Consider the following 8,988-nt stretch of genomic DNA (forward strand, 5'->3'; position numbering starts at 1 on the left):
GCTCGCTCCTTGCCATTGGAACTGAACTTGCCTGCGATAAGGCTTTGATTGGGCCATGGTGACTGCCGAGGATCCGGGAGAACGCATCCAAGCTTTGGCGATAGCCATGGCAGAGCTTGTGGGCGTGGAGGAGGTCGACAGGGGTGCGGAGCCATAGGGTGCGCCACCGCCGGGAAACGGCGGCTGTCCTCGCCCAATTTCTGATTGGGAGGAGGGATATGATGACTATCAACATATCATCGGGGAGGTTGTTGATGAAGTCTAGGCCTGCTGGAGTCGCTTGCGGTTCTTTCTCGACCCGCCTCTGCTTGTTGGCAGCCTCGTTCTCTATCTCGTCGGCGGGGACGGGAACCTCTATCTCCATATTCACGCCGTGCTCCGGTGCTTCAGCAGCCCCGACGTCGCCGCTCCCTCCGATGGGGCGCTTCGGTGGCATCCTCGTACACTGACGACTTTGAGGACTCAAAGCGGCGTCGAGGATGCGGGCGGAGAGAGAGGAATTGTGTGTGTGGCGAGGATGGGGGGTGTGGCCGCTCGGTGGCGGCATTAATGTAGACCAGTGGGAGCGAGGCGGGCGGCGGTCCAAGGCTGTCTTGCTTCCCGCTGAGAACGACTGCTTAATCTCTAGCATGAATGAAATTTATGCTTAATTACTGAATGTTAGTTGCAAAAAATAGATAGTGATATTGATTTTTAGTTGCACATTTTGACAAATCGCAGTGTCTCTTGGCTTAGAGCCGAAGTCTGGCATTAATTTGCATACCGTAATCTGAACCGTTTGCGTTGAAGAGATGCACAGATCCTGCGTTGAACAGCTTGTACGCTTCCCGGTGAGCCTGCACACTGGACTGTGCTCGCACGCCTCCCGTTCAATCAAGCAGCTGTCCACACGACACCTCCTATAGCCATTAAGACCAAGACATGTGGCATCACGTGAATGGTTAACCGAACGCACATGGTTTGAATTATACAAACATTTGAGATATTAAAGTGGCAGCTATTTTTTTCAAAATGCCTTTGTTGGCTGTCATTATTCGAGTGCGCCTTCTCTCAAAATGGACACGAAAAATACCACAACATGTCGGGTGACCTTCCATGATAGCATGCCAAGTTTCATGAATTTCAGACGAGTTTTGGATTTACTAGAATTTAAAAACCAGGCATCTCAATGTTTTGCCGGCAATCAACGGTGCCCTGGTGTTTGAAATTCATTCCCATTTCTTGCATGGGACCTAAGCATGCACCCAAGGACACAGATTTGATTTTTCAACCAATTTATATGCACTGGAGCATGCGCATGTAGTTCAAATTTGAATTATGCACATAAGTGCATTGAAAACTCATGTAATGCATAAAAATGTTCAAATGAACCCCGAAAAATCACAAAAATTCACACAACACTCCTGTTGTTCTATTTTGACACGAGAAAAAAACCTGAAAGCAATAAGAGGCAATGGATATCGTTTCATTCCCAAAGTCGGGACGTTCCCTATCGGAAACCATCATGCTTGTTGTGAGAAGCTCCGGTTTGTGAGAAGCATATACCCAAACCTGCCCCAAATGGGACAAAATTTGTACCGCGGCATGTTGATGGCGCTCCATGATAGCATGCCAAGTTTCATGAATTTCAGACGAGTTTTGTATTTACTAGAATTTAAAAACCAGGCATCTCAATGTTTTGCTGGCAATCAACGGTGCCATGGTGTTTGAAATTCATTCCCATTTCTTGCATGGGACCTAAGCATGCACACAAAGATTTGATTTTTCAACCAATTTATATGCACTGAAGCATGCGCATGTAGTTCAAATTTGAATTATGCACATAAATGCATTGAAAACTCAGTTAATGCATAAAAATGTCCAAACGAACCCCGAAAAATCATGAAAATTCACACAACACTCTTGTTGTTCTATGTTGACACGAGAAAAAACTTGAAAGCAATAAGAGGCAATGGATATCGTTTCGTCCCTAAAGGTGGGAACTTCCCCACCGAAAACCATCATGCTTGTCGTGAGAAGCTCCGGTTTGTGAGAAGCATATACCCAAACCTGCCCCAAATGGGACAAAATTTGTACCATGGCATGTTGATGCCGCTCCATGATAGCATGCCAAGTTACATGAATTTCAGAAGAGTTTTGGATTTGCTAGAATTTAAAAACCAGGCATCTCAACATTTTGCCGGCAATCAATGGTGACCTGGTGTTTGAAATTCATTCCCATTTCTTACATGGGACCTAAGCATGCACCCAAGGACAAAGATTTGATTTTTCAACCAATTTATATGCAATGGAGCATGCCCATGTAGTTCAAATTTTAATTATGCACATAAATGCATTGAAAAATCAGGTAATGCATAAAATGTCCAAACGAACCCCGAAAAATCACAAAAATTCACACAACACTCCTGTTGTTCTATGTTGACACGAGAAAAAAACTTGAAAGCAATAAGAGGCAATGGATATCGTTTCGTCCACAAAGGTGGGATGTTCCCTACCGAAAACCATCATGCTTGTTGTGAGAAGCTCTGGTTTGTGAGAAGCATATACCCAAACCTGCCCCAAATGGGACAAATTTTGTACCACGGCATGTTGATGACGCTCCATGATAGCATGCCAAGTTTCATGAATTTCAGACGAGTTTTGGATTTACTAGAATTTAAAAACCAGGCATCTCAATGTTTTCCCGGCAATCAACGGTGCCATGGTGTTTGAAATTCATTCTCATTTCTTGCATGAGATCTAAGCATGCACCCAAGGATAAAGATTTGATTTTTCAACCAATTTATATGCACTGGAGCATGTGCATGTAGTTCAAATTTGAATTATGCACATAAATGCATTGAAAACTCACTTAATGCATAAACATGTCCAAACGAACCCTGAATAATTCCAATTCTTTTATGATCACTTCAGATAAAAGGTCTAGCAATTCAAACACCGTCCATGGCCGCTCTGACCCCATTATGTAATTCAAATCAAGACCAAAAATCAAGTAGATCCCACACAGTTTATTATAACCAACCGTGCGAGATGCAGCTCAAAATATCTTTGGACCGTGTCTAAATAAGGGACCGTGTCTGATGACACTTTGCGCGCCAGTTTTTTGTCTGAAGCGATTCCAAATTTTCGGCTTCCGCAGAAATATCTACCTCCCCGCCCCCCTTACCAGAAGCCACATTTCCCCTCTTTCTGCCTTCCTTTCCAAGTTGAAACCTTCGCTCCTTGCTTGCAGCGCCGCCGCCTCTTGGCCGGCGACCCTCCTTCTCGCTGCTCGGCCTCGCCTATCCAGGCAGGTAATCCACACCTGACCCCCATCCTCCTCCTCCTTCCACATCCCACATGCCCCGACTGTCGGCGCGAGCGCGACACCTTCCACCCAAATCACCGACCCCTCCACCAAATAAGCGCTGGCCTAAGCCATGGTGCATGTAGTATAGCCAGGACCTCAAGGAGCATTTGGCAGCGGAGAAGCAAATTGCGGCCGCACGCGCGGATGAGGTCACGATGGCTGCCATTCGTGCCGACCCCAGATCTTGGAGGAGCACCTCGCCGTCGAGGCCACCGTTGACGCCTCGTGCGCCAACGCTGCGACGCGTTTGGCTGCTTTAAACGACAGTTTGTGGCGTTTTCTCGAGGCTACCGTCGGTGCCTTCGACAAAGACTACGAGGTGTTTTCTCAGCATGCACGTGCTTACCTCATCTCGAGAGCCAGAAGGTTGGTGCCCGGAGCGGTTCAGGCAACTCACCACTACAACGAGGGCACCCACGATGCGAAGGCCTCGCCCTCTTCCATGTCCAAGGAGCCAATCGTCATTGATATCTCCGACAATGAGGAGTATCTTGTCTTATTAGCTCTATAAGGACCCATGTTTAGTTTGCTAGCTACTGCCTTTCCTTAACAAATTCTAGTGAATTGTGCTATCTACTTTCACCATGCAATCTTATGCTATAGTGTATATGTTCTATATGTCGTGCAATGTGGTGTTCAATTAACTGCTTGGTTCAATTATGCAAATGTGATGTTCAATTCTTCAGGGTGCAATATTTCCAAGTTGTTAAGCATTCTTTGTTTGGTTAACTGTTTGATCTTCTACTAGGAGTATGTTATATTGTTCAATTGGTGTTTACTTAACTTCTTGGTTCATTTGTTGCGGCTTGGTTCACTTGTTGTGGTGTTTAGTTAACTGTTTGGTTCAATTCTGCAATGCGATGTTCAGTTGTTGTGGCTGCATTCTGTTATTATATACCATGTGAGGAATAAATCGAATTTGGTTGTACTAAATACATGAGAAACAAATACAATTGCTATATTTCTAAGTTGTTAAGTGTCAGGACCCCGATTCTAAGTCACACCAATCTAGCATGTAACACCTCATATCACTTTGCGGCCTCACGCACGGTATTCCCACGGGTGTCGCCTTACCATGGCCCGGGACCGTTTGCGCCTTTTGGCTCACGTATATGATAGTGTCGCTAGCATCCATATGATAGAGAACCCGGGCCGACATGACTAGTCGTGGACCCAAAGTGGCACTAACTTACGGGGACATGCATACATGAATCAACATCGAGCATGTCGGTCAGCAGCGTGCGAATCCGTGCTGTAGCACTGGGCTAACAGGACTCCGGGAACCCGGGCTGTAGCAGGCTATGCAGGACTCCGGATGTCACCGTGTGACATTTCCCCGAAGGGACAGACACAGGAACGAAGTGAATCACATGCCGGCCAGTCAAGTGTTCCGGAGCAGTAGTGCTGGGCTAGCAGGACTCCGGTGAACCAGGCTGTAGCGGACTACTATGGCTCATGGAAGCACAAGACTACATTTCCCCATAAGAGAGGCTACCAAGGATAAACAACTAGGTTGTCGGATCCCACACATACCAAGCATTTCAATCATACACACAATATGCTCGATATGTGTAAATACAACATGGCATCACAACATAACTCTACGACTCAAGTATTTATTCATTAGGCTCCGAGGAGCCAAGTATTACAAACATGGGTCTCATGACCCCAACATACAGAGCATACAAACAACAAGCACATGCGGAAGCTTAACTTGTCTGAGTACAGACAACTACAAATGAAGAAGGCTGAGAAGCCTGACTATCTACCAGATCCTGCTGAGGCACAAGATCGTAGCTGAGGTATCAAGCTAAACGTCGAAGTCCACACGGAACTACTAGAGAGACTAACGTCTCTCTGCAAAACATAGAATAGGAAAACGTGAGTACAAATGTACCCAACAAGACTTACATCAGAACTAGCTACATATGCATCAGTATCAACAAAGGGGGTGGTGGAGTTGGACTGCAGCAAGCCAGCTTTGACTCAGTGACTATCCTAAACTATGACTGCAAGTAACTCTTTGAGGTGGCGCACACGAGTCCACATATTCACCATATCAATACTCCACTATGGACCCGCTCCCGTCTCCCTACGAGAAGGCCATCCATAGCACTCATGCTTATCTTGTGCATTTTAGAGTATCCACTTTCACTTGTCTATGAACTATGCAAGGGGTCCAAGTTTCCATATCCGAGGAATCCGACTATTCGAATAGATAATGGTAACCCTGCAGGGGTGTACTTCTTCACACACGCTCTTGCCACTTACCACCATGTACATGTCATGTATCACGGCAACCTTCAAGCGGAAGCCTGGTGAGGGAGTCGGCCACGACCTGACTAATCACACAAGTCTCTCGTCCAGGTTTATCGCCTATTCGGGTTCCATTCGCAAGGAGATCCGGCCGGGGTGTCGCTCACGGCCCCAAACGATGTGAGAAGGGTTCCCAAGCCCACCATCCGGGTGCCACTTGGTACACCGTGCCACTGTGCCTAGTTTGTCCCAAGCCCACCTGTACCGGGTTCCACTTGGTTGACTACTAACACTACCTACAAACACCAGAAACTAGTTGCAACTCCTGGACAGAGATCGAGTTGATTAATAAGTCGAGAGGGGTCGAGTTACCAGAACCCAATGTGTGGTAGTAACTGTTCATGGATCACAAACACAGAACTCAGTTCCTAAGAACGGCTGCAATGAGACAACCCACCATGTACTCCTACATGGCCTCTCACCACTACTTTACCAAATCGTGTTCACACACTTAGCTCTCAACAGTAGGACATGTTCACCACATTCCAATTCATCCCCGATGAATCGGACCTGACTCAACTCTAAGCAGTAGCAGGCATGACAAACAAGCATGAATGAGTAGGCACATCAGGGCTCAAACAACTCCTACTCATGCTAGAGGTTTTCATCTATTTACTGTGGCAATGACAGGTCATGCAGAGGAAAGGGGTTCAGCTACCGCAACATGTAACAGTTGAAACGTTGTTGTCCTAATGCAGTAAAAGAGAGTAGGAGCGAGAGAGTGGGATTGTATCAGAATGAACAAGGGGTTTTTGCTTGCCTGGCACTTCTGAAGATATTATAGTTCTTCATCGGTGTCATCGAACCCATCATCGGAAGCACGTCTATCGAGAGGGGACAATCATCGGCAACTGAGAAAGAACACAATCAATGCAATGCCACAATATGATGCATGATCATGACATGGCAATATGCTGTGATTTGAGCTAATGCATCCAGCTATGATTTAAATGAAGTTGGTTTGAATACATGATTCAAATTCCAACTCCATATATGATTATTTAAATGCCCTTAATTTGTTTTGTCCAAAACAGAGGACAAACATTGTTCAAACATGCATGAAAATGGTACAGATGGATAGATTGAATTTTTCTAATCATTTTTCATATATAAATTATTTGATTTGGAGCTACGGTTGAATTACTATGATTTTTAGAAGTTTTAGCTAATTTCTGAAATAAATAAATCGTTTAGATTTATTTAAAATCCAGAGAAGGGTTTATTGCGTCAGCACTGCGTCATGCTGACCTCAGCAGGTCAACTGGGCGCCTCCAGGTCAAACCTGACCAGTAGGGCCCACTAGTCAGTGACACATAGTCAGCTATAGATGCTGACATGTGGGACCCGGTCAAAGCTGACGTGGCCAAGTCAAAGGTGACAGGCGGGGCCCTCTGAGATTAGCACTAATCTAACAGAGAGGTTAAATTAATTAACTTAGGCACTGGGGCCCACTTGTCAGTGAGAGCTAGGGGTTAATTAGTGCTAATAGTGGGGTTTAATCGGCGACTAATCACCGGCGCTAAGTAGTGCACAGCGGCGATCACCGGCCGGCCGGTTTCGGCCACGGCTGGTCACGTGGGTGGGTTCTACGGGGTCGTGGGAGTGAGCCGCGTCCAACGGTGCCATCAGTTGGTCGTGGGGTGGCCGGAATCATCGCCGGCGTCGAGCTGGGCGGCGGTGGTGCTCGGGCACATGCGGGAAGTGGTGCTACGGGGCACGCCGAGCTAGCAAAAAGGGCTGGACGGCCTCCTGGAGGAACCTAGAGCTCATTGCCATGCCCAGCAACGATGGGCGCTGACTGCAGTGGCGACGCACGACAAGGCAGGCGGCGGCGAGCTTCGGCCGCGGTGGCCAGCGGGGTTAGAGGAAGAAATCGAGTGGGAGGAGAGAGGGGTTGGGAGCAGAAGCTCACGGCGATCACGTAGGGAAGATCAGCGAGCTCGGGGAGGTCCTGGCGGCGCCGAATCGACCGAAGACGGGCTCGGGTGCCCGAGGTTGAAGACGAAGGCGAAGACGGCGTTTGGCGATGTTTGGCGTCGCGTGAGTCGACAGAGAGGCGTAGACGTCTGTGGCGTAGCTCCTGGGCATGTCGGCAAGGCGAGGGGGAGGCGGTGGCCATGGTGGTGCACGTCGGCGGCGACGGGGCCACTCGGGTGCGTGTGAGTGAGAGAGTAGAGGAGGGGAGAGGCCACGGGTGAGGGAGAGAGAGAGGTCAGGGGGGGGTGCGTGGCTACGTTGGAGGCGTCCAGGCGTCGGCGGCAAGCAGGAGTTGGCGAGGCGCGTGCTCGCGAGCGGCGGCCACGCGCGCTGCGTCCTCCTGGCAAGAGGAGAACGATGACTGGCCACTGGGCCAGTCGGGCCGGTTGGGCTGTCACAGAGCTAGGCCGGTTGGGCGCTAGGTGGGCTGCGCCAGGTAAGTGCCAGGTGGGTTTTTCCTCTCTCTGGTTTTCCCTATTTTATTTATGTTTTCTATTTTTTGCTATTTGTTTTGATTTAGTAATAATACCAAACCATTTCATAAAATCCTGGAAACAATTATGGGTGCTTTCTGAATTATTTCAGTGACCCTTAACAATTTCCAACATTTTTGGAGCATCTAAAATATATATAGCATTTAAAGGCCCCAATTCAAATACAATATGAGTTAATTTAAAAATCCAGAATGGCCTAAAAATATGTGCATCATTTTTGGCAGAGGTTTTCACCTTTATAAAAAATAATGAACTTCTCTAAAGGGCATTCTGGGTTCATTGAAAATATTTTTATTTTGATCCTAATTGCATTTCATTTAGTGCTAGGGTTTGTCATCCCCATTTCAAAATTCAAACAACATAGACATGATGCATGGATGCTTATGAAACTAATTGCAATCAAATTCTAGGGCTGTGCCATTAAGCATGCTTGGTTTGGTTAACTATCTGATCTTCTATTAGGAGTATGTTATATTATGCAATGTGGTGCTCAGTTAACGTTTGGTTCATTTGTTGTGGTGTTTAGTTAACTGCTTGGTTCAATTCTGTAATGCGATGTTCAATTGTTGTGGCTGCATTCTCTTATTGTATACCATGTGAGGAATAAATCGAATTTGGCTGTACTAAATACATGAGAAACAAATACAATTGCTATATTTTCAAGTTGTTAAGCATGCTTGGTTTGGTTAACTGTCTGATCTTATATCACGAGTATGTTATATTGTGCAATGTGGTGCTCAGTTAACGTTTGGTTCATTTGTTGTGGTGTTTAGTTAACTGCTTGGTTCAATTCTGTAATGCGATGTTTAATTGTTGTGGCTGCATTCTCTTATTGTATACCATGTGAGGAAT

This window comes from Triticum urartu, chromosome 7, assembly GCF_003073215.2.
Source record: "Triticum urartu cultivar G1812 chromosome 7, Tu2.1, whole genome shotgun sequence".
Lineage (NCBI taxonomy): Eukaryota > Viridiplantae > Streptophyta > Magnoliopsida > Poales > Poaceae > Triticum > Triticum urartu.